Source organism: Pleurodeles waltl, chromosome 10, assembly GCF_031143425.1.
Source record: "Pleurodeles waltl isolate 20211129_DDA chromosome 10, aPleWal1.hap1.20221129, whole genome shotgun sequence".
NCBI lineage: Eukaryota > Metazoa > Chordata > Amphibia > Caudata > Salamandridae > Pleurodeles > Pleurodeles waltl.
In genome coordinates this window covers 329,783,342-329,804,744 of record NC_090449.1, presented here as the reverse complement: position 1 = coordinate 329,804,744, position 21,403 = coordinate 329,783,342, and the positions used below count along the sequence as shown (strand labels likewise).

General features: G+C 48.4%; 16 non-coding genes across 16 annotated transcripts; all 16 read right to left on the bottom strand.

The window, feature by feature from the left end:
- Nucleotides 1-698: 698 nt before the first annotated feature.
- On the bottom strand, nucleotides 699-770 carry TRNAP-UGG (transfer RNA proline (anticodon UGG)). The gene has a single exon. It is a non-coding gene; the product is annotated as a tRNA-Pro (tRNA).
- A 1,336-nt stretch (nucleotides 771-2,106) lies between these two features.
- TRNAV-AAC (transfer RNA valine (anticodon AAC)) lies at nucleotides 2,107-2,179 on the bottom strand. The gene has a single exon. It is a non-coding gene; the product is annotated as a tRNA-Val (tRNA).
- Nucleotides 2,180-3,700: 1,521 nt separating this feature from the next.
- On the bottom strand, nucleotides 3,701-3,773 carry TRNAV-UAC (transfer RNA valine (anticodon UAC)). The gene has a single exon. It is a non-coding gene; the product is annotated as a tRNA-Val (tRNA).
- Nucleotides 3,774-4,217: 444 nt separating this feature from the next.
- On the bottom strand, nucleotides 4,218-4,289 carry TRNAP-UGG (transfer RNA proline (anticodon UGG)). Its single transcript has one exon. It is a non-coding gene; the product is annotated as a tRNA-Pro (tRNA).
- Nucleotides 4,290-5,617: 1,328 nt separating this feature from the next.
- On the bottom strand, nucleotides 5,618-5,690 carry TRNAV-AAC (transfer RNA valine (anticodon AAC)). The gene has a single exon. It is a non-coding gene; the product is annotated as a tRNA-Val (tRNA).
- A 2,038-nt stretch (nucleotides 5,691-7,728) lies between these two features.
- Nucleotides 7,729-7,800, bottom strand: TRNAP-UGG (transfer RNA proline (anticodon UGG)). Its single transcript has one exon. It is a non-coding gene; the product is annotated as a tRNA-Pro (tRNA).
- Nucleotides 7,801-9,136: 1,336 nt separating this feature from the next.
- On the bottom strand, nucleotides 9,137-9,209 carry TRNAV-AAC (transfer RNA valine (anticodon AAC)). Its single transcript has one exon. It is a non-coding gene; the product is annotated as a tRNA-Val (tRNA).
- A 1,521-nt stretch (nucleotides 9,210-10,730) lies between these two features.
- On the bottom strand, nucleotides 10,731-10,803 carry TRNAV-UAC (transfer RNA valine (anticodon UAC)). The gene has a single exon. It is a non-coding gene; the product is annotated as a tRNA-Val (tRNA).
- A 444-nt stretch (nucleotides 10,804-11,247) lies between these two features.
- On the bottom strand, nucleotides 11,248-11,319 carry TRNAP-UGG (transfer RNA proline (anticodon UGG)). Its single transcript has one exon. It is a non-coding gene; the product is annotated as a tRNA-Pro (tRNA).
- A 1,336-nt stretch (nucleotides 11,320-12,655) lies between these two features.
- TRNAV-AAC (transfer RNA valine (anticodon AAC)) lies at nucleotides 12,656-12,728 on the bottom strand. The gene has a single exon. It is a non-coding gene; the product is annotated as a tRNA-Val (tRNA).
- A 2,037-nt stretch (nucleotides 12,729-14,765) lies between these two features.
- Nucleotides 14,766-14,837, bottom strand: TRNAP-UGG (transfer RNA proline (anticodon UGG)). The gene has a single exon. It is a non-coding gene; the product is annotated as a tRNA-Pro (tRNA).
- Nucleotides 14,838-16,173: 1,336 nt separating this feature from the next.
- Nucleotides 16,174-16,246, bottom strand: TRNAV-AAC (transfer RNA valine (anticodon AAC)). Its single transcript has one exon. It is a non-coding gene; the product is annotated as a tRNA-Val (tRNA).
- A 1,521-nt stretch (nucleotides 16,247-17,767) lies between these two features.
- TRNAV-UAC (transfer RNA valine (anticodon UAC)) lies at nucleotides 17,768-17,840 on the bottom strand. Its single transcript has one exon. It is a non-coding gene; the product is annotated as a tRNA-Val (tRNA).
- A 444-nt stretch (nucleotides 17,841-18,284) lies between these two features.
- TRNAP-UGG (transfer RNA proline (anticodon UGG)) lies at nucleotides 18,285-18,356 on the bottom strand. Its single transcript has one exon. It is a non-coding gene; the product is annotated as a tRNA-Pro (tRNA).
- A 1,336-nt stretch (nucleotides 18,357-19,692) lies between these two features.
- Nucleotides 19,693-19,765, bottom strand: TRNAV-AAC (transfer RNA valine (anticodon AAC)). Its single transcript has one exon. It is a non-coding gene; the product is annotated as a tRNA-Val (tRNA).
- A 1,521-nt stretch (nucleotides 19,766-21,286) lies between these two features.
- Nucleotides 21,287-21,359, bottom strand: TRNAV-UAC (transfer RNA valine (anticodon UAC)). The gene has a single exon. It is a non-coding gene; the product is annotated as a tRNA-Val (tRNA).
- Between the last annotated feature and the right edge of the window lie 44 nt (nucleotides 21,360-21,403).

Below are 21,403 nucleotides of genomic sequence, written 5' to 3'. Positions count from 1 at the left end.
GGTCAAAAAGGGAGCAACTGACTGCCGTAAGGTGTATCGTCTTCTCTTGGTGAGTTGAGACCGATGCCCTTGGAGCGTAGTACCTCACGATGGTGAGGGATAGACACAGCCTCTTTAATTTCAATTTACCCGTCAGGTGAGGTGGTAAATGCAAATAATGTGATAAAGCACCGCAACTTGCTGTTTCTGCCTCGCCTCGAACCAGGGACCTTTCGCGTGTAAGGCGAACGTGATAACCACTACACTACAGAAACAGACATGCCTGCTTATTTGCTTCATGTGGCTATGCATTGGACTGGAACCACTGCACTGGAAACAGACACACCTGCTTTCTTTATGTGGCTATGCTTTGGACTGGAATGCAAGGACTAAGGGACAATATTCATGACGCTCAAAGCTGAGCCTTTCTGACAGGATCTCTTCCTTTGGAAGAAAGGAACTGGGATCACTTTCATTCCAAGAGGTGATTTCAAAACCAGCCCTGCAATTACTTTGGAGAAGCACTGTGCATTTCATGTTCCAACGAGAAGTGCTGCTCCAACACAAAAAAGCAGTTAGAAAGAAATCCCGCACTCCTTCATCATGCCGAACTGCCTCGACACCAGTAGAAAGCATGCAATGCATTCCACCATGGCATCTTACAAGAGTGGAAAGCAGAAATACTCCTGTTTAAAAACAGATCGAACCTATGAAGGCACGGGCTCGTCCGGGATTTGAACCCGGGACCTCTCACACCCAAAGCGAGAATCATACCCCTAGACCAACGAGCCTGCTGCTGCAAAAGCCTTTCAAACATCTTCTGAAGTGTCTTTGTGAAAAAGCAGGGCCACTTGGAGACTCTCCTTCTAAGCGTGCCATAGCAATTGATGTTTTGTGCCAAGGGTTTTTTTTTTGCCTCTAGCAAGGCAAGAGGTAGTCAAGAAGCCCTATGCTAGCAAGCTGAACTGTGGCGCTGATGAGAAAAGCAGACCCTTTCTGGTAGTTGTACGCCTCCGCAGGACCTGGGCCCTTGCACCGTAGACTTCCAGACCAGAAGCACTGAAGGGCCTGCCATCTCTTGCGCCTGAGCCAGAGGAGCATGCCTCTTGTATTCAAGCACAATTGCTCGCTCAGTGCTCGATCAGGCGAGATTTATATGAGTGCCTCACAGGCCTGAAACACTCACCTGGGAGACGCGGGGTGGCTGAATTCCCAGAATGGCCTTCGATAGGAAAATCACCTCCTTTCCTCCCGACTCATTTCAGAATTGGGTGAAAATCGCAAGACAGTGTTCAGGGGTGCATGGGTACTGCCTACTCCCAGCTGCCTCTCTGTCTTCTTCATGTTAATTTCAAGTCACAAGGAGGGACCATTGCCATTCTGCTCCGCCCACCTAACCAGGAAACCCAGGTTGAGCTTGTCTGCCTGTTGTTGTTGCAGGGGCAGTGCCTTCTCTGCCCAAAAGTGGCAGGAGAGCCTCACTTCAAACGATGGAATCAACTGCTTAAGTAGAAACCAGCATGGTAGTTACAGTGATAAGGTGCAGCTCTAACAGAAGGCGTGACTGAGATGCCCCTTCCAGAAATACATGGAATGCTGATTGAGGGCCCAGCCGGAGGGTTGGTGGATTTCTTTTCATATGCTACAGCAGCTTGCAAAGATAGTGTTGTGGGGAGCTGGCTGTGCAAGCAGAGGAAGATTTAAGGGCAGAAAATAGACCTATCAGAAGTGCGATATGAACCCACAACTACATGAGCAAACCAGGATGCTTAGTTTAACTGAAGATCAAGCTCTCTTGAGGCTGCCGCCTTAGACCACTCGGCCATCCTGACAGCTGAGTCTGTGTTTAGGTCTGACTCCTCAGTCTGCACTTGTCGATGCTGCCGCTTGCAATGTTCCTATCAAGGTGACAGGTTTAAAGGCCCCACAATATAACATGGCCAAGAAAAAAAAAAGTAAAAAACAGAATAAGAAACCAGGCACATGCACGACTACGCAAAGATGCAGATAACTTTTTACCGGCCTGCAATAGTAATACAAGTTTTACACAGGTCACAAGTTTTTAAAGGCCATCCCTGAGTGAGACTAAGCTTTTAGGGAGCAAACACAAAAGCAGACACTGCCCATTGTTTCTGCCCGGTCTCGAACCGGGGACCTTTCGCGTGTTAGGCGAACGTGATAACCACTACACTACAGAAACAAGCATGAGGGCTTGACTGAAGGAGCAAAATTCCCCTCATATGTTTGCCCGATTGCCTCTATACTTGATCAGCAGTTGCTCGCAAAGCGAGGAGTAAGTGTGAAAATTGCAGCGTTGTCAGCCAGCAAGCGTACACTCAGATGTACTGAAAAGTCACAGCTGCGGGTAGAGACAAATATCTGATGCCTAAATGCCTGAAACCAGAGCCTGTGAAAGCATCACACAGAGCACACTGAAAGCAAGCAGGAAGGAAGCCAAGGCATGGTGATCCTTTTTTTCTCCTGAGGCTAAAAATATTTTGCACAACAATGCTTTGAGTGGAATGAGGAATCTTCAAGCTTTGTGTATTTTGAGTAAAATTTGTGTGTTTTCTGCTAAAAAGGGTGTGTTGGGGATTTGGACCCGGACACCAACGAGCGAGGGCACAGAAGCACCACTGCTCAGACCCTGCTCCTAGGGTTGAGGGCAGAGAGTGGGCGAATACATCGCAAGGCAAGAAAATGCACATGGTTCTCTCTTCTGCAATATGACTAGAGTCATTTCCATGGTCGTCATCGAACATGACATAAAACGCCTCTATCCTTTAGACCTTTTGGCCCATAATTACAAGAGGATGACTGAGTGAGACGCTCTGCCAAATTTGGCAGCCTCGCACTCAGTCATTTTCAAAATGCAGGGAAGCGCCGTATTTAGTAGAATACAGCGCACCCCTGTGCTTCCCTCTGCGCCAGCTCTAAATTAGCTGCCGAGCACCAACGCAGCCATCCTTGCGCCATGGTACAAGGATGGCTGCGTGGAGGGGGAAATTGTTTTTGTTCAGGAAGGCACACCTTCCTGCACAACAGAAATCTTCAGTGGCGATATGTTCGTGCAGCACACATAGAAAGAGCAAAAATGAGGAGAAATGAAAACATTTCTGCTCGTTTCTCCACTATAACGACACCCATTGTATGGCGCTTGGATTTTGGCGCTGCCACAGATTTACAAAAACTCGTAAAACTGGAGCAGCATCAAAATGCTATGGTGTTGCAGTGGCCCACCCAGAGCAACGCCCATTGCACGCCCCTTCCAGGGAAAGGGCTGCGTGTGAAGGGGCCGTATTTACAAGGTGGTGTTAAGCCACAAAACGTGGTTGAACGGCGTCTTGTAAATACGGCACAGTACATAGTGCCACCGGGGCGTCACTAAAGATGATGTGCCGGTGGCGATAGGGCCTTGTAAGTCTGGCCCTTTCTTTGCTCAAGGTGTATGTTCTTGGTGAAGGTAGGAAAGCCATTTTCGCTCTCATACCTTCCTTCCTTGGCTGGCTTGACCACAGTAGGCCCAGGCTTCAATGGAAAGGTCAAAAAGGGAGCAACTGACTGCCGTAAGGTGTATCGTCTTCTCTTGGTGTGTTGAGACCGATGCCCTTGGAGCGTAGTACCTCACGATGGTGAGGGATAGACACAGCCTCTTTAATTTCAATTTACCTGTCAGGTGAGGTGGTAAATGCAAATAATGTGATAAAGCACAACAACTTGCTGTTTCTGCCTGGCCTCGAACCAGGGACCTTTCGCGTGTAAGGCGAACGTGATAACCACTACACTACAGAAACAGACATGCCTGCTTATTTGCTTCATGTGGCTATGCATTGGACTGGAACCACTGCACTGGAAACAGACACACCTGCTTTCTTTATGTGGCTATGCTTTGGACTGGAATGCAAGGACTAAGGGACAATATTCATGACGCTCAAAGCTGAGCCTTTCTGACAGGATCTCTTCCTTTGGAAGAAAGGAACTGGGATCACTTTCATTCCAAGAGGTGATTTCAAAACCAGCCCTGCAATTACTTTGGAGAAGCACTGTGCATTTCATGTTCCAACGAGAAGTGCTGCTCCAACACAAAAAAGCAGTTAGAAAGAAATCCCGCACTCCTTCATCATGCCGAACTGCCTCGACACCAGTAGAAAGCATGCAATGCATTCCACCATGGCATCTTACAAGAGTGGAAAGCAGAAATACTCCTGTTTAAAAACAGATCGAACCTATGAAGGCACGGGCTCGTCCGGGATTTGAACCCGGGACCTCTCACACCCAAAGCGAGAATCATACCCCTAGACCAACGAGCCTGCTGCTGCAAAAGCCTTTCAAACATCTTCTGAAGTGTCTTTGTGAAAAAGCAGGGCCACTTGGAGACTCTCCTTCTAAGCGTGCCATAGCAATTGATGTTTTGTGCCAAGGGTTTTTTTTTTGCCTCTAGCAAGGCAAGAGGTAGTCAAGAAGCCCTATGCTAGCAAGCTGAACTGTGGCGCTGATGAGAAAAGCAGACCCTTTCTGGTAGTTGTACGCCTCCGCAGGACCTGGGCCCTTGCACCGTAGACTTCCAGCACTGAAGGGCCTGCCATCTCTTGCGCCTGAGCCAGAGGAGCATGCCTCTTGTATTCAAGCACAATTGCTCGCTCAGTGCTCGATCAGGCGAGATTTATATGAGTGCCTCACAGGCCTGAAACACTCACCTGGGAGACGCGGGGTGGCTGAATTCCCAGAATGGCCTTCGATAGGAAAATCACCTCCTTTCCTCCCGACTCATTTCAGAATTGGGTGAAAATCGCAAGACAGTGTTCAGGGGTGCATGGGTACTGCCTACTCCCAGCTGCCTCTCTGTCTTCTTCATGTTAATTTCAAGTCACAAGGAGGGACCATTGCCATTCTGCTCCGCCCACCTAACCAGGAAACCCAGGTTGAGCTTGTCTGCCTGTTGTTGTTGCAGGGGCAGTGCCTTCTCTGCCCAAAAGTGGCAGGAGAGCCTCACTTCAAACGATGGAATCAACTGCTTAAGTAGAAACCAGCATGGTAGTTACAGTGATAAGGTGCAGCTCTAACAGAAGGCGTGACTGAGATGCCCCTTCCAGAAATACATGGAATGCTGATTGAGGGCCCAGCCGGAGGGTTGGTGGATTTCTTTTCATATGCTACAGCAGCTTGCAAAGATAGTGTTGTGGGGAGCTGGCTGTGCAAGCAGAGGAAGATTTAAGGGCAGAAAATAGACCTATCAGAAGTGCGATATGAACCCACAACTACATGAGCAAACCAGGATGCTTAGCTTAACTGAAGATCAAGCTCTCTTGAGGCTGCCGCCTTAGACCACTCGGCCATCCTGACAGCTGAGTCTGTGTTTAGGTCTGACTCCTCAGTCTGCACTTGTCGATGCTGCCGCTTGCAATGTTCCTATCAAGGTGACAGGTTTAAAGGCCCCACAATATAACATGGCCAAGAAAAAAAAAAGTAAAAAACAGAATAAGAAACCAGGCACATGCACGACTACGCAAAGATGCAGATAACTTTTTACCGGCCTGCAATAGTAATACAAGTTTTACACAGGTCACAAGTTTTTAAAGGCCATCCCTGAGTGAGACTAAGCTTTTAGGGAGCAAACACAAAAGCAGACACTGCCCATTGTTTCTGCCCGGTCTCGAACCGGGGACCTTTCGCGTGTTAGGCGAACGTGATAACCACTACACTACAGAAACAAGCATGAGGGGTTGACTGAAGGAGCAAAATTCCCCTCATATGTTTGCCCGATTGCCTCTATACTTGATCAGCAGTTGCTCGCAAAGCGAGGAGTAAGTGTGAAAATTGCAGCGTTGTCAGCCAGCAAGCGTACACTCAGATGTACTGAAAAGTCACAGCTGCGGGTAGAGACAAATATCTGATGCCTAAATGCCTGAAACCAGAGCCTGTGAAAGCATCACACAGAGCACACTGAAAGCAAGCAGGAAGGAAGCCAAGGCATGGTGATCCTTTTTTTCTCCTGAGGCTAAAAATATTTTGCACAACAATGCTTTGAGTGGAATGAGGAATCTTCAAGCTTTGTGTATTTTGAGTAAAATTTGTGTGTTTTCTGCTAAAAAGGGTGTGTTGGGGATTTGGACCCGGACACCAACGAGCGAGGGCACAGAAGCACCACTGCTCAGACCCTGCTCCTAGGGTTGAGGGCAGAGAGTGGGCGAATACATCGCAAGGCAAGAAAATGCACATGGTTCTCTCTTCTGCAATATGACTAGAGTCATTTCCATGGTCGTCATCGAACATGACATAAAACGCCTCTATCCTTTAGACCTTTTGGCCCATAATTACAAGAGGATGACTGAGTGAGACGCTCTGCCAAATTTGGCAGCCTCGCACTCAGTCATTTTCAAAATGCAGGGAAGCGCCGTATTTAGTAGAATACAGCGCACCCCTGTGCTTCCCTCTGCGCCAGCTCTAAATTAGCTGCCGAGCACCAACGCAGCCATCCTTGCGCCATGGTACAAGGATGGCTGCGTGGAGGGGGAAATTGTTTTTGTTCAGGAAGGCACACCTTCCTGCACAACAGAAATCTTCAGTGGCGATATGTTCGTGCAGCACACATAGAAAGAGCAAAAATGAGGAGAAATGAAAACATTTCTGCTCGTTTCTCCACTATAACGACACCCATTGTATGGCGCTTGGATTTTGGCGCTGCCACAGATTTACAAAAACTCGTAAAACTGGAGCAGCATCAAAATGCTATGGTGTTGCAGTGGCCCACCCAGAGCAACGCCCATTGCACGCCCCTTCCAGGGAAAGGGCTGCGTGTGAAGGGGCCGTATTTACAAGGTGGTGTTAAGCCACAAAACGTGGTTGAACGGCGTCTTGTAAATACGGCACAGTACATAGTGCCACCGGGGCGTCACTAAAGATGATGTGCCGGTGGCGATAGGGCCTTGTAAGTCTGGCCCTTTCTTTGCTCAAGGTGTATGTTCTTGGTGAAGGTAGGAAAGCCATTTTCGCTCTCATACCTTCCTTCCTTGGCTGGCTTGACCACAGTAGGCCCAGGCTTCAATGGAAAGGTCAAAAAGGGAGCAACTGACTGCCGTAAGGTGTATCGTCTTCTCTTGGTGAGTTGAGACCGATGCCCTTGGAGCGTAGTACCTCACGATGGTGAGGGATAGACACAGCCTCTTTAATTTCAATTTACCCGTCAGGTGAGGTGGTAAATGCAAATAATGTGATAAAGCACCGCAACTTGCTGTTTCTGCCTCGCCTCGAACCAGGGACCTTTCGCGTGTAAGGCGAACGTGATAACCACTACACTACAGAAACAGACATGCCTGCTTATTTGCTTCATGTGGCTATGCATTGGACTGGAACCACTGCACTGGAAACAGACACACCTGCTTTCTTTATGTGGCTATGCTTTGGACTGGAATGCAAGGACTAAGGGACAATATTCATGACGCTCAAAGCTGAGCCTTTCTGACAGGATCTCTTCCTTTGGAAGAAAGGAACTGGGATCACTTTCATTCCAAGAGGTGATTTCAAAACCAGCCCTGCAATTACTTTGGAGAAGCACTGTGCATTTCATGTTCCAACGAGAAGTGCTGCTCCAACACAAAAAAGCAGTTAGAAAGAAATCCCGCACTCCTTCATCATGCCGAACTGCCTCGACACCAGTAGAAAGCATGCAATGCATTCCACCATGGCATCTTACAAGAGTGGAAAGCAGAAATACTCCTGTTTAAAAACAGATCGAACCTATGAAGGCACGGGCTCGTCCGGGATTTGAACCCGGGACCTCTCACACCCAAAGCGAGAATCATACCCCTAGACCAACGAGCCTGCTGCTGCAAAAGCCTTTCAAACATCTTCTGAAGTGTCTTTGTGAAAAAGCAGGGCCACTTGGAGACTCTCCTTCTAAGCGTGCCATAGCAATTGATGTTTTGTGCCAAGGGTTTTTTTTTTGCCTCTAGCAAGGCAAGAGGTAGTCAAGAAGCCCTATGCTAGCAAGCTGAACTGTGGCGCTGATGAGAAAAGCAGACCCTTTCTGGTAGTTGTACGCCTCCGCAGGACCTGGGCCCTTGCACCGTAGACTTCCAGACCAGAAGCACTGAAGGGCCTGCCATCTCTTGCGCCTGAGCCAGAGGAGCATGCCTCTTGTATTCAAGCACAATTGCTCGCTCAGTGCTCGATCAGGCGAGATTTATATGAGTGCCTCACAGGCCTGAAACACTCACCTGGGAGACGCGGGGTGGCTGAATTCCCAGAATGGCCTTCGATAGGAAAATCACCTCCTTTCCTCCCGACTCATTTCAGAATTGGGTGAAAATCGCAAGACAGTGTTCAGGGGTGCATGGGTACTGCCTACTCCCAGCTGCCTCTCTGTCTTCTTCATGTTAATTTCAAGTCACAAGGAGGGACCATTGCCATTCTGCTCCGCCCACCTAACCAGGAAACCCAGGTTGAGCTTGTCTGCCTGTTGTTGTTGCAGGGGCAGTGCCTTCTCTGCCCAAAAGTGGCAGGAGAGCCTCACTTCAAACGATGGAATCAACTGCTTAAGTAGAAACCAGCATGGTAGTTACAGTGATAAGGTGCAGCTCTAACAGAAGGCGTGACTGAGATGCCCCTTCCAGAAATACATGGAATGCTGATTGAGGGCCCAGCCGGAGGGTTGGTGGATTTCTTTTCATATGCTACAGCAGCTTGCAAAGATAGTGTTGTGGGGAGCTGGCTGTGCAAGCAGAGGAAGATTTAAGGGCAGAAAATAGACCTATCAGAAGTGCGATATGAACCCACAACTACATGAGCAAACCAGGATGCTTAGCTTAACTGAAGATCAAGCTCTCTTGAGGCTGCCGCCTTAGACCACTCGGCCATCCTGACAGCTGAGTCTGTGTTTAGGTCTGACTCCTCAGTCTGCACTTGTCGATGCTGCCGCTTGCAATGTTTCTATCAAGGTGACAGGTTTAAAGGCCCCACAATATAACATGGCCAAGAAAAAAAAAAGTAAAAAACAGAATAAGAAACCAGGCACATGCACGACTACGCAAAGATGCAGATAACTTTTTACCGGCCTGCAATAGTAATACAAGTTTTACACAGGTCACAAGTTTTTAAAGGCCATCCCTGAGTGAGACTAAGCTTTTAGGGAGCAAACACAAAAGCAGACACTGCCCATTGTTTCTGCCCGGTCTCGAACCGGGGACCTTTCGCGTGTTAGGCGAACGTGATAACCACTACACTACAGAAACAAGCATGAGGGCTTGACTGAAGGAGCAAAATTCCCCTCATATGTTTGCCCGATTGCCTCTATACTTGATCAGCAGTTGCTCGCAAAGCGAGGAGTAAGTGTGAAAATTGCAGCGTTGTCAGCCAGCAAGCGTACACTCAGATGTACTGAAAAGTCACAGCTGCGGGTAGAGACAAATATCTGATGCCTAAATGCCTGAAACCAGAGCCTGTGAAAGCATCACACAGAGCACACTGAAAGCAAGCAGGAAGGAAGCCAAGGCATGGTGATCCTTTTTTTCTCCTGAGGCTAAAAATATTTTGCACAACAATGCTTTGAGTGGAATGAGGAATCTTCAAGCTTTGTGTATTTTGAGTAAAATTTGTGTGTTTTCTGCTAAAAAGGGTGTGTTGGGGATTTGGACCCGGACACCAACGAGCGAGGGCACAGAAGCACCACTGCTCAGACCCTGCTCCTAGGGTTGAGGGCAGAGAGTGGGCGAATACATCGCAAGGCAAGAAAATGCACATGGTTCTCTCTTCTGCAATATGACTAGAGTCATTTCCATGGTCGTCATCGAACATGACATAAAACGCCTCTATCCTTTAGACCTTTTGGCCCATAATTACAAGAGGATGACTGAGTGAGACGCTCTGCCAAATTTGGCAGCCTCGCACTCAGTCATTTTCAAAATGCAGGGAAGCGCCGTATTTAGTAGAATACAGCGCACCCCTGTGCTTCCCTCTGCGCCAGCTCTAAATTAGCTGCCGAGCACCAACGCAGCCATCCTTGCGCCATGGTACAAGGATGGCTGCGTGGAGGGGGAAATTGTTTTTGTTCAGGAAGGCACACCTTCCTGCACAACAGAAATCTTCAGTGGCGATATGTTCGTGCAGCACACATAGAAAGAGCAAAAATGAGGAGAAATGAAAACATTTCTGCTCGTTTCTCCACTATAACGACACCCATTGTATGGCGCTTGGATTTTGGCGCTGCCACAGATTTACAAAAACTCGTAAAACTGGAGCAGCATCAAAATGCTATGGTGTTGCAGTGGCCCACCCAGAGCAACGCCCATTGCACGCCCCTTCCAGGGAAAGGGCTGCGTGTGAAGGGGCCGTATTTACAAGGTGGTGTTAAGCCACAAAACGTGGTTGAACGGCGTCTTGTAAATACGGCACAGTACATAGTGCCACCGGGGCGTCACTAAAGATGATGTGCTGGTGGCGATAGGGCCTTGTAAGTCTGGCCCTTTCTTTGCTCAAGGTGTATGTTCTTGGTGAAGGTAGGAAAGCCATTTTCGCTCTCATACCTTCCTTCCTTGGCTGGCTTGACCACAGTAGGCCCAGGCTTCAATGGAAAGGTCAAAAAGGGAGCAACTGACTGCCGTAAGGTGTATCGTCTTCTCTTGGTGAGTTGAGACCGATGCCCTTGGAGCGTAGTACCTCACGATGGTGAGGGATAGACACAGCCTCTTTAATTTCAATTTACCTGTCAGGTGAGGTGGTAAATGCAAATAATGTGATAAAGCACAGCAACTTGCTGTTTCTGCCTGGCCTCGAACCAGGGACCTTTCGCGTGTAAGGCGAACGTGATAACCACTACACTACAGAAACAGACATGCCTGCTTATTTGCTTCATGTGGCTATGCATTGGACTGGAACCACTGCACTGGAAACAGACACACCTGCTTTCTTTATGTGGCTATGCTTTGGACTGGAATGCAAGGACTAAGGGACAATATTCATGACGCTCAAAGCTGAGCCTTTCTGACAGGATCTCTTCCTTTGGAAGAAAGGAACTGGGATCACTTTCATTCCAAGAGGTGATTTCAAAACCAGCCCTGCAATTACTTTGGAGAAGCACTGTGCATTTCATGTTCCAACGAGAAGTGCTGCTCCAACACAAAAAAGCAGTTAGAAAGAAATCCCGCACTCCTTCATCATGCCGAACTGCCTCGACACCAGTAGAAAGCATGCAATGCATTCCACCATGGCATCTTACAAGAGTGGAAAGCAGAAATACTCCTGTTTAAAAACAGATCGAACCTATGAAGGCACGGGCTCGTCCGGGATTTGAACCCGGGACCTCTCACACCCAAAGCGAGAATCATACCCCTAGACCAACGAGCCTGCTGCTGCAAAAGCCTTTCAAACATCTTCTGAAGTGTCTTTGTGAAAAAGCAGGGCCACTTGGAGACTCTCCTTCTAAGCGTGCCATAGCAATTGATGTTTTGTGCCAAGGGTTTTTTTTTTGCCTCTAGCAAGGCAAGAGGTAGTCAAGAAGCCCTATGCTAGCAAGCTGAACTGTGGCGCTGATGAGAAAAGCAGACCCTTTCTGGTAGTTGTACGCCTCCGCAGGACCTGGGCCCTTGCACCGTAGACTTCCAGACCAGAAGCACTGAAGGGCCTGCCATCTCTTGCGCCTGAGCCAGAGGAGCATGCCTCTTGTATTCAAGCACAATTGCTCGCTCAGTGCTCGATCAGGCGAGATTTATATGAGTGCCTCACAGGCCTGAAACACTCACCTGGGAGACGCGGGGTGGCTGAATTCCCAGAATGGCCTTCGATAGGAAAATCACCTCCTTTCCTCCCGACTCATTTCAGAATTGGGTGAAAATCGCAAGACAGTGTTCAGGGGTGCATGGGTACTGCCTACTCCCAGCTGCCTCTCTGTCTTCTTCATGTTAATTTCAAGTCACAAGGAGGGACCATTGCCATTCTGCTCCGCCCACCTAACCAGGAAACCCAGGTTGAGCTTGTCTGCCTGTTGTTGTTGCAGGGGCAGTGCCTTCTCTGCCCAAAAGTGGCAGGAGAGCCTCACTTCAAACGATGGAATCAACTGCTTAAGTAGAAACCAGCATGGTAGTTACAGTGATAAGGTGCAGCTCTAACAGAAGGCGTGACTGAGATGCCCCTTCCAGAAATACATGGAATGCTGATTGAGGGCCCAGCCGGAGGGTTGGTGGATTTCTTTTCATATGCTACAGCAGCTTGCAAAGATAGTGTTGTGGGGAGCTGGCTGTGCAAGCAGAGGAAGATTTAAGGGCAGAAAATAGACCTATCAGAAGTGCGATATGAACCCACAACTACATGAGCAAACCAGGATGCTTAGCTTAACTGAAGATCAAGCTCTCTTGAGGCTGCCGCCTTAGACCACTCGGCCATCCTGACAGCTGAGTCTGTGTTTAGGTCTGACTCCTCAGTCTGCACTTGTCGATGCTGCCGCTTGCAATGTTCCTATCAAGGTGACAGGTTTAAAGGCCCCACAATATAACATGGCCAAGAAAAAAAAAAGTAAAAAACAGAATAAGAAACCAGGCACATGCACGACTACGCAAAGATGCAGATAACTTTTTACCGGCCTGCAATAGTAATACAAGTTTTACACAGGTCACAAGTTTTTAAAGGCCATCCCTGAGTGAGACTAAGCTTTTAGGGAGCAAACACAAAAGCAGACACTGCCCATTGTTTCTGCCCGGTCTCGAACCGGGGACCTTTCGCGTGTTAGGCGAACATGATAACCACTACACTACAGAAACAAGCATGAGGGCTTGACTGAAGGAGCAAAATTCCCCTCATATGTTTGCCCGATTGCCTCTATACTTGATCAGCAGTTGCTCGCAAAGCGAGGAGTAAGTGTGAAAATTGCAGCGTTGTCAGCCAGCAAGCGTACACTCAGATGTACTGAAAAGTCACAGCTGCGGGTAGAGACAAATATCTGATGCCTAAATGCCTGAAACCAGAGCCTGTGAAAGCATCACACAGAGCACACTGAAAGCAAGCAGGAAGGAAGCCAAGGCATGGTGATCCTTTTTTTCTCCTGAGGCTAAAAATATTTTGCACAACAATGCTTTGAGTGGAATGAGGAATCTTCAAGCTTTGTGTATTTTGAGTAAAATTTGTGTGTTTTCTGCTAAAAAGGGTGTGTTGGGGATTTGGACCCGGACACCAACGAGCGAGGGCACAGAAGCACCACTGCTCAGACCCTGCTCCTAGGGTTGAGGGCAGAGAGTGGGCGAATACATCGCAAGGCAAGAAAATGCACATGGTTCTCTCTTCTGCAATATGACTAGAGTCATTTCCATGGTCGTCATCGAACATGACATAAAACGCCTCTATCCTTTAGACCTTTTGGCCCATAATTACAAGAGGATGACTGAGTGAGACGCTCTGCCAAATTTGGCAGCCTCGCACTCAGTCATTTTCAAAATGCAGGGAAGCGCCGTATTTAGTAGAATACAGCGCACCCCTGTGCTTCCCTCTGCGCCAGCTCTAAATTAGCTGCCGAGCACCAACGCAGCCATCCTTGCGCCATGGTACAAGGATGGCTGCGTGGAGGGGGAAATTGTTTTTGTTCAGGAAGGCACACCTTCCTGCACAACAGAAATCTTCAGTGGCGATATGTTCGTGCAGCACACATAGAAAGAGCAAAAATGAGGAGAAATGAAAACATTTCTGCTCGTTTCTCCACTATAACGACACCCATTGTATGGCGCTTGGATTTTGGCGCTGCCACAGATTTACAAAAACTCGTAAAACTGGAGCAGCATCAAAATGCTATGGTGTTGCAGTGGCCCACCCAGAGCAACGCCCATTGCACGCCCCTTCCAGGGAAAGGGCTGCGTGTGAAGGGGCCGTATTTACAAGGTGGTGTTAAGCCACAAAACGTGGTTGAACGGCGTCTTGTAAATACGGCACAGTACATAGTGCCACCGGGGCGTCACTAAAGATGATGTGCCGGTGGCGATAGGGCCTTGTAAGTCTGGCCCTTTCTTTGCTCAAGGTGTATGTTCTTGGTGAAGGTAGGAAAGCCATTTTCGCTCTCATACCTTCCTTCCTTGGCTGGCTTGACCACAGTAGGCCCAGGCTTCAATGGAAAGGTCAAAAAGGGAGCAACTGACTGCCGTAAGGTGTATCGTCTTCTCTTGGTGAGTTGAGACCGATGCCCTTGGAGCGTAGTACCTCACGATGGTGAGGGATAGACACAGCCTCTTTAATTTCAATTTACCTGTCAGGTGAGGTGGTAAATGCAAATAATGTGATAAAGCACAGCAACTTGCTGTTTCTGCCTGGCCTCGAACCAGGGACCTTTCGCGTGTAAGGCGAACGTGATAACCACTACACTACAGATCAGACATGCCTGCTTATTTGCTTCATGTGGCTATGCATTGGACTGGAACCACTGCACTGGAAACAGACACACCTGCTTTCTTTATGTGGCTATGCTTTGGACTGGAATGCAAGGACTAAGGGACAATATTCATGACGCTCAAAGCTGAGCCTTTCTGACAGGATCTCTTCCTTTGGAAGAAAGGAACTGGGATCACTTTCATTCCAAGAGGTGATTTCAAAACCAGCCCTGCAATTACTTTGGAGAAGCACTGTGCATTTCATGTTCCAACGAGAAGTGCTGCTCCAACACAAAAAAGCAGTTAGAAAGAAATCCCGCACTCCTTCATCATGCCGAACTGCCTCGACACCAGTAGAAAGCATGCAATGCATTCCACCATGGCATCTTACAAGAGTGGAAAGCAGAAATACTCCTGTTTAAAAACAGATCGAACCTATGAAGGCACGGGCTCGTCCGGGATTTGAACCCGGGACCTCTCACACCCAAAGTGAGAATCATACCCCTAGACCAACGAGCCTGCTGCTGCAAAAGCCTTTCAAACATCTTCTGAAGTGTCTTTGTGAAAAAGCAGGGCCACTTGGAGACTCTCCTTCTAAGCGTGCCATAGCAATTGATGTTTTGTGCCAAGGGTTTTTTTTTTGCCTCTAGCAAGGCAAGAGGTAGTCAAGAAGCCCTATGCTAGCAAGCTGAACTGTGGCGCTGATGAGAAAAGCAGACCCTTTCTGGTAGTTGTACGCCTCCGCAGGACCTGGGCCCTTGCACCGTAGACTTCCAGACCAGAAGCACTGAAGGGCCTGCCATCTCTTGCACCTGAGCCAGAGGAGCATGCCTCTTGTATTCAAGCACAATTGCTCGCTCAGTGCTCGATCAGGCGAGATTTATATGAGTGCCTCACAGGCCTGAAACACTCACCTGGGAGACGCGGGGTGGCTGAATTCCCAGAATGGCCTTCGATAGGAAAATCACCTCCTTTCCTCCCGACTCATTTCAGAATTGGGTGAAAATCGCAAGACAGTGTTCAGGGGTGCATGGGTACTGCCTACTCCCAGCTGCCTCTCTGTCTTCTTCATGTTAATTTCAAGTCACAAGGAGGGACCATTGCCATTCTGCTCCGCCCACCTAACCAGGAAACCCAGGTTGAGCTTGTCTGCCTGTTGTTGTTGCAGGGGCAGTGCCTTCTCTGCCCAAAAGTGGCAGGAGAGCCTCACTTCAAACGATGGAATCAACTGCTTAAGTAGAAACCAGCATGGTAGTTACAGTGATAAGGTGCAGCTCTAACAGAAGGCGTGACTGAGATGCCCCTTCCAGAAATACATGGAATGCTGATTGAGGGCCCAGCCGGAGGGTTGGTGGATTTCTTTTCATATGCTACAGCAGCTTGCAAAGATAGTGTTGTGGGGAGCTGGCTGTGCAAGCAGAGGAAGATTTAAGGGCAGAAAATAGACCTATCAGAAGTGCGATATGAACCCACAACTACATGAGCAAACCAGGATGCTTAGCTTAACTGAAGATCAAGCTCTCTTGAGGCTGCCGCCTTAGACCACTCGGCCATCCTGACAGCTGAGTCTGTGTTTAGGTCTGACTCCTCAGTCTGCACTTGTCGATGCTGCCGCTTGCAATGTTCCTATCAAGGTGACAGGTTTAAAGGCCCCACAATATAACATGGCCAAGAAAAAAAAAAGTAAAAAACAGAATAAGAAACCAGGCACATGCACGACTACGCAAAGATGCAGATAACTTTTTACCGGCCTGCAATAGTAATACAAGTTTTACACAGGTCACAAGTTTTTAAAGGCCATCCCTGAGTGAGACTAAGCTTTTAGGGAGCAAACACAAAAGCAGACACTGCCCATTGTTTCTGCCCGGTCTCGAACCGGGGACCTTTCGCGTGTTAGGCGAACGTGATAACCACTACACTACAGAAACAAGCATGAGAGCTTGACTGAAGGAGCAAAATTCCCCTCATATGTTTGCCCGATTGCCTCTATACTTGATCAGCAGTTGCTCGCAAAGCGAGGAGTAAGTGTGAAAATCGCAGCGTTGTCAGCCAGCAAGCGTACACTCAGATGTACTGAAAAGTCACAGCTGCGGGTAGAGACAAATATCTGATGCCTAAATGCCTGAAACCAGAGCCTGTGAAAGCATCACACAGAGCACACTGAAAGCAAGCAGGAAGGAAGCCAAGGCATGGTGATCCTTTTTTTCTCCTGAGGCTAAAAATATTTTGCACAACAATGCTTTGAGTGGAATGAGGAATCTTCAAGCTTTGTGTATTTTGAGTAAAATTTGTGTGTTTTCTGCTAAAAAGGGTGTGTTGGGGATTTGGACCCGGACACCAACGAGCGAGGGCACAGAAGCACCACTGCTCAGACCCTGCTCCTAGGGTTGAGGGCAGAGAGTGGGCGAATACATCGCAAGGCAAGAAAATGCACATGGTTCTCTCTTCTGCAATATGACTAGAGTCATTTCCATGGTCGTCATCGAACATGACATAAAACGCCTCTATCCTTTAGACCTTTTGGCCCATAATTACAAGAGGATGACTGAGTGAGACGCTCTGCCAAATTTGGCAGCCTCGCACTCAGTCATTTTCAAAATGCAGGGAAGCGCCGTATTTAGTAGAATACAGCGCACCCCTGTGCTTCCCTCTGCGCCAGCTCTAAATTAGCTGCCGAGCACCAACGCAGCCATCCTTGCGCCATGGTACAAGGATGGCTGCGTGGAGGGGGAAATTGTTTTTGTTCAGGAAGGCACACCTTCCTGCACAACAGAAATCTTCAGTGGCGATATGTTCGTGCAGCACACATAGAAAGAGCAAAAATGAGGAGAAATGAAAACATTTCTGCTCGTTTCTCCACTATAACGACACCCATTGTATGGCGCTTGGATTTTGGCGCTGCCACAGATTTACAAAAACTCGTAAAACTGGAGCAGCATCAAAATGCTATGGTGTTGCAGTGGCCCACCCAGAGCAACGCCCTTTGCACGCCCCTTCCAGGGAAAGGGCTGCGTGTGAAGGGGCCGTATTTACAAGGTGGTGTTAAGCCACAAAACGTGGTTGAACGGCGTCTTGTAAATACGGCACAGTACATAGTGCCACCGGGGCGTCACTAAAGATGATGTGCCGGTGGCGATAGGGCCTTGTAAGTCTGGCCCTTTCTTTGCTCAAGGTGTATGTTCTTGGTGAAGGTAGGAAAGCCATTTTCGCTCTCATACCTTCCTTCCTTGGCTGGCTTGACCACAGTAGGCCCAGGCTTCAATGGAAAGGTCAAAAAGGGAGCAACTGACTGCCGTAAGGTGTATCGTCTTCTCTTGGTGAGTTGAGACCGATGCCCTTGGAGCGTAGTACCTCACGATGGTGAGGGATAGACACAGCCTCTTAAATTTCAATTTACCTGTCAGGTGAGGTGGTAAATGCAAATAATGTGATAAAGCACAGCAACTTGCTGTTTCTGCCTGGCCTCGAACCAGGGACCTTTCGCGTGTAAGGCGAACGTGATAACCACTACACTACAGAAACAGACATGCCTGCTTATTTGCTTCATGTGGCTATGCATTGGACTGGAACCACTGCACTGGAAACAGACACACCTGCTTTCTTTATGTGGCTATGCTTTGGACTGGAATGCAAGGACTAAGGGACAATATTCATGACGCTCAAAGCTGAGCCTTTCTGACAGGATCTCTTCCTTTGGAAGAAAGGAACTGGGATCACTTTCATTCCAAGAGGTGATTTCAAAACCAGCCCTGCAATTACTTTGGAGAAGCACTGTGCATTTCATGTTCCAACGAGAAGTGCTGCTCCAACACAAAAAAGCAGTTAGAAAGAAATCCCGCACTCCTTCATCATGCCGAACTGCCTCGACACCAGTAGAAAGCATGCAATGCATTCCACCATGGCATCTTACAAGAGTGGAAAGCAGAAATACTCCTGTTTAAAAACAGATCGAACCTATGAAGGCACGGGCTCGTCCGGGATTTGAACCCGGGACCTCTCACACCCAAAGCGAGAATCATACCCCTAGACCAACGAGCCTGCTGCTGCAAAAGCCTTTCAAACATCTTCTGAAGTGTCTTTGTGAAAAAGCAGGGCCACTTGGAGACTCTCCTTCTAAGCGTGCCATAGCAATTGATGTTTTGTGCCAAGGGTTTTTTTTTTGCCTCTAGCAAGGCAAGAGGTAGTCAAGAAGCCCTATGCTAGCAAGCTGAACTGTGGCGCTGATGAGAAAAGCAGACCCTTTCTGGTAGTTGTACGCCTCCGCAGGACCTGGGCCCTTGCACCGTAGACTTCCAGACCAGAAGCACTGAAGGGCCTGCCATCTCTTGCGCCTGAGCCAGAGGAGCATGCCTCTTGTATTCAAGCACAATTGCTCGCTCAGTGCTCGATCAGGCGAGATTTATATGAGTGCCTCACAGGCCTGAAACACTCACCTGGGAGACGCGGGGTGGCTGAATTCCCAGAATGGCCTTCGATAGGAAAATCACCTCCTTTCCTCCCGACTCATTTCAGAATTGGGTGAAAATCGCAAGACAGTGTTCAGGGGTGCATGGGTACTGCCTACTCCCAGCTGCCTCTCTGTCTTCTTCATGTTAATTTCAAGTCACAAGGAGGGACCATTGCCATTCTGCTCCGCCCACCTAACCAGGAAACCCAGGTTGAGCTTGTCTGCCTGTTGTTGTTGCAGGGGCAGTGCCTTCTCTGCCCAAAAGTGGCAGGAGAGCCTCACTTCAAACGATGGAATCAACTGCTTAAGTAGAAACCAGCATGGTAGTTACAGTGATAAGGTGCAGCTCTAACAGAAGGCGTGACTGAGATGCCCCTTCCAGAAATACATGGAATGCTGATTGAGGGCCCAGCCGGAGGGTTGGTGGATTTCTTTTCATATGCTACAGCAGCTTGCAAAGATAGTGTTGTGGGGAGCTGGCTGTGCAAGCAGAGGAAGATTTAAGGGCAGAAAATAGACCTATCAGAAGTGCGATATGAACCCACAACTACATGAGCAAACCAGGATGCTTAGCTTAACTGAAGATCAAGCTCTCTTGAGGCTGCCGCCTTAGACCACTCGGCCATCCTGACAGCTGAGTCTGTGTTTAGGTCTGACTCCTCAGTCTGCACTTGTCGATGCTGCCGCTTGCAATGTTCCTATCAAGGTGACAGGTTTAAAGGCCCCACAATATAACATGGCCAAGAAAAAAAAAAGTAAAAAACAGAATAAGAAACCAGGCACATGCACGACTACGCAAAGATGCAGATAACTTTTTACCGGCCTGCAATAGTAATACAAGTTTTACACAGGTCACAAGTTTTTAAAGGCCATCCCTGAGTGAGACTAAGCTTTTAGGGAGCAAACACAAAAGCAGACACTGCCCATTGTTTCTGCCCGGTCTCGAACCGGGGACCTTTCGCGTGTTAGGCGAACGTGATAACCACTACACTACAGAAACAAGCATGAGGGCTTGACTGAAGGAGCAAAATTCCCCTCATATGTTTGCCCGATTGCCTCTATACTTGATCAGCAGTTGCTCGCAAAGCGAGGAGTAAGTGTGAAAATTGCAGCGTTGTCAGCCAGCAAGCGTACACTCAGATGTACTGAAAAGTCACAGCTGCGGGTAGAGACAAATATCTGATGCCTAAATGCCTGAAACCAGAGCCTGTGAAAGCATCACACAGAGCACACTGAAAGCAAGCAGGAAGGAAGCCAAGGCATGGTGATCCTTTTTTTCTCCTGAGGCTAAAAATATTTTGCACAACAATGCTTTGAGTGGAATGAGGAATCTTCAAGCTTTGTGTATTTTGAGTAAAATTTGTGTGTTTTCTGCTAAAAAGGGTGTGTTGGGGATTTGGACCCGGACACCAACGAGCGAGGGCACAGAAGCACCACTGCTCAGACCCTGCTCCTAGGGTTGAGGGCAGAGAGTGGGCGAATACATCGCAAGGCAAGAAAATGCACATGGTTCTCTCTTCTGCAATATGACTAGAGTCATTTCCATGGTCGTCATCGAACATGACATAAAACGCCTCTATCCTTTAGACCTTTTGGCCCATAATTACAAGAGGATGACTGAGTGAGACGCTCTGCCAAATTTGGCAGCCTCGCACTCAGTCATTTTCAAAATGCAGGGAAGCGCCGTATTTAGTAGAATACAGCGCACCCCTGTGCTTCCCTCTGCGCCAGCTCTAAATTAGCTGCCGAGCACCAACGCAGCCATCCTTGCGCCATGGTACAAGGATGGCTGCGTGGAGGGGGAAATTGTTTTTGTTCAGGAAGGCACACCTTCCTGCACAACAGAAATCTTCAGTGGCGATATGTTCGTGCAGCACACATAGAAAGAGCAAAAATGAGGAGAAATGAAAACATTTCTGCTCGTTTCTCCACTATAACGACACCCATTGTATGGCGCTTGGATTTTGGCGCTGCCACAGATTTACAAAAACTCGTAAAACTGGAGCAGCATCAAAATGCTATGGTGTTGCAGTGGCCCACCCAGAGCAACGCCCATTGCACGCCCCTTCCAGGGAAAGGGCTGCGTGTGAAGGGGCCGTATTTACAAGGTGGTGTTAAGCCACAAAACGTGGTTGAACGGCGTCTTGTAAATACGGCACAGTACATAGTGCCACCGGGGCGTCACTAAAGATGATGTGCCGGTGGCGATAGGGCCTTGTAAGTCTGGCCCTTTCTTTGCTCAAGGTGTATGTTCTTGGTGAAGGTAGGAAAGCCATTTTCGCTCTCATACCTTCCTTCCTTGGCTGGCTTGACCACAGTAGGCCCAGGCTTCAATGGAAAGGTCAAAAAGGGAGCAACTGACTGCCGTAAGGTGTATCGTCTTCTCTTGGTGAGTTGAGACCGATGCCCTTGGAGCGTAGTACCTCACGATGGTGAGGGATAGACACAGCCTCTTTAATTTCAATTTACCTGTCAGGTGAGGTGGTAAATGCAAATAATGTGATAAAGCACAGCAACTTGCTGTTTCTGCCTGGCCTCGAACCAGGGACCTTTCGCGTGTAAGGCGAACGTGATAACCACTACACTACAGAAACAGACATGCCTGCTTATTTGCTTCATGTGGCTATGCATTGGACTG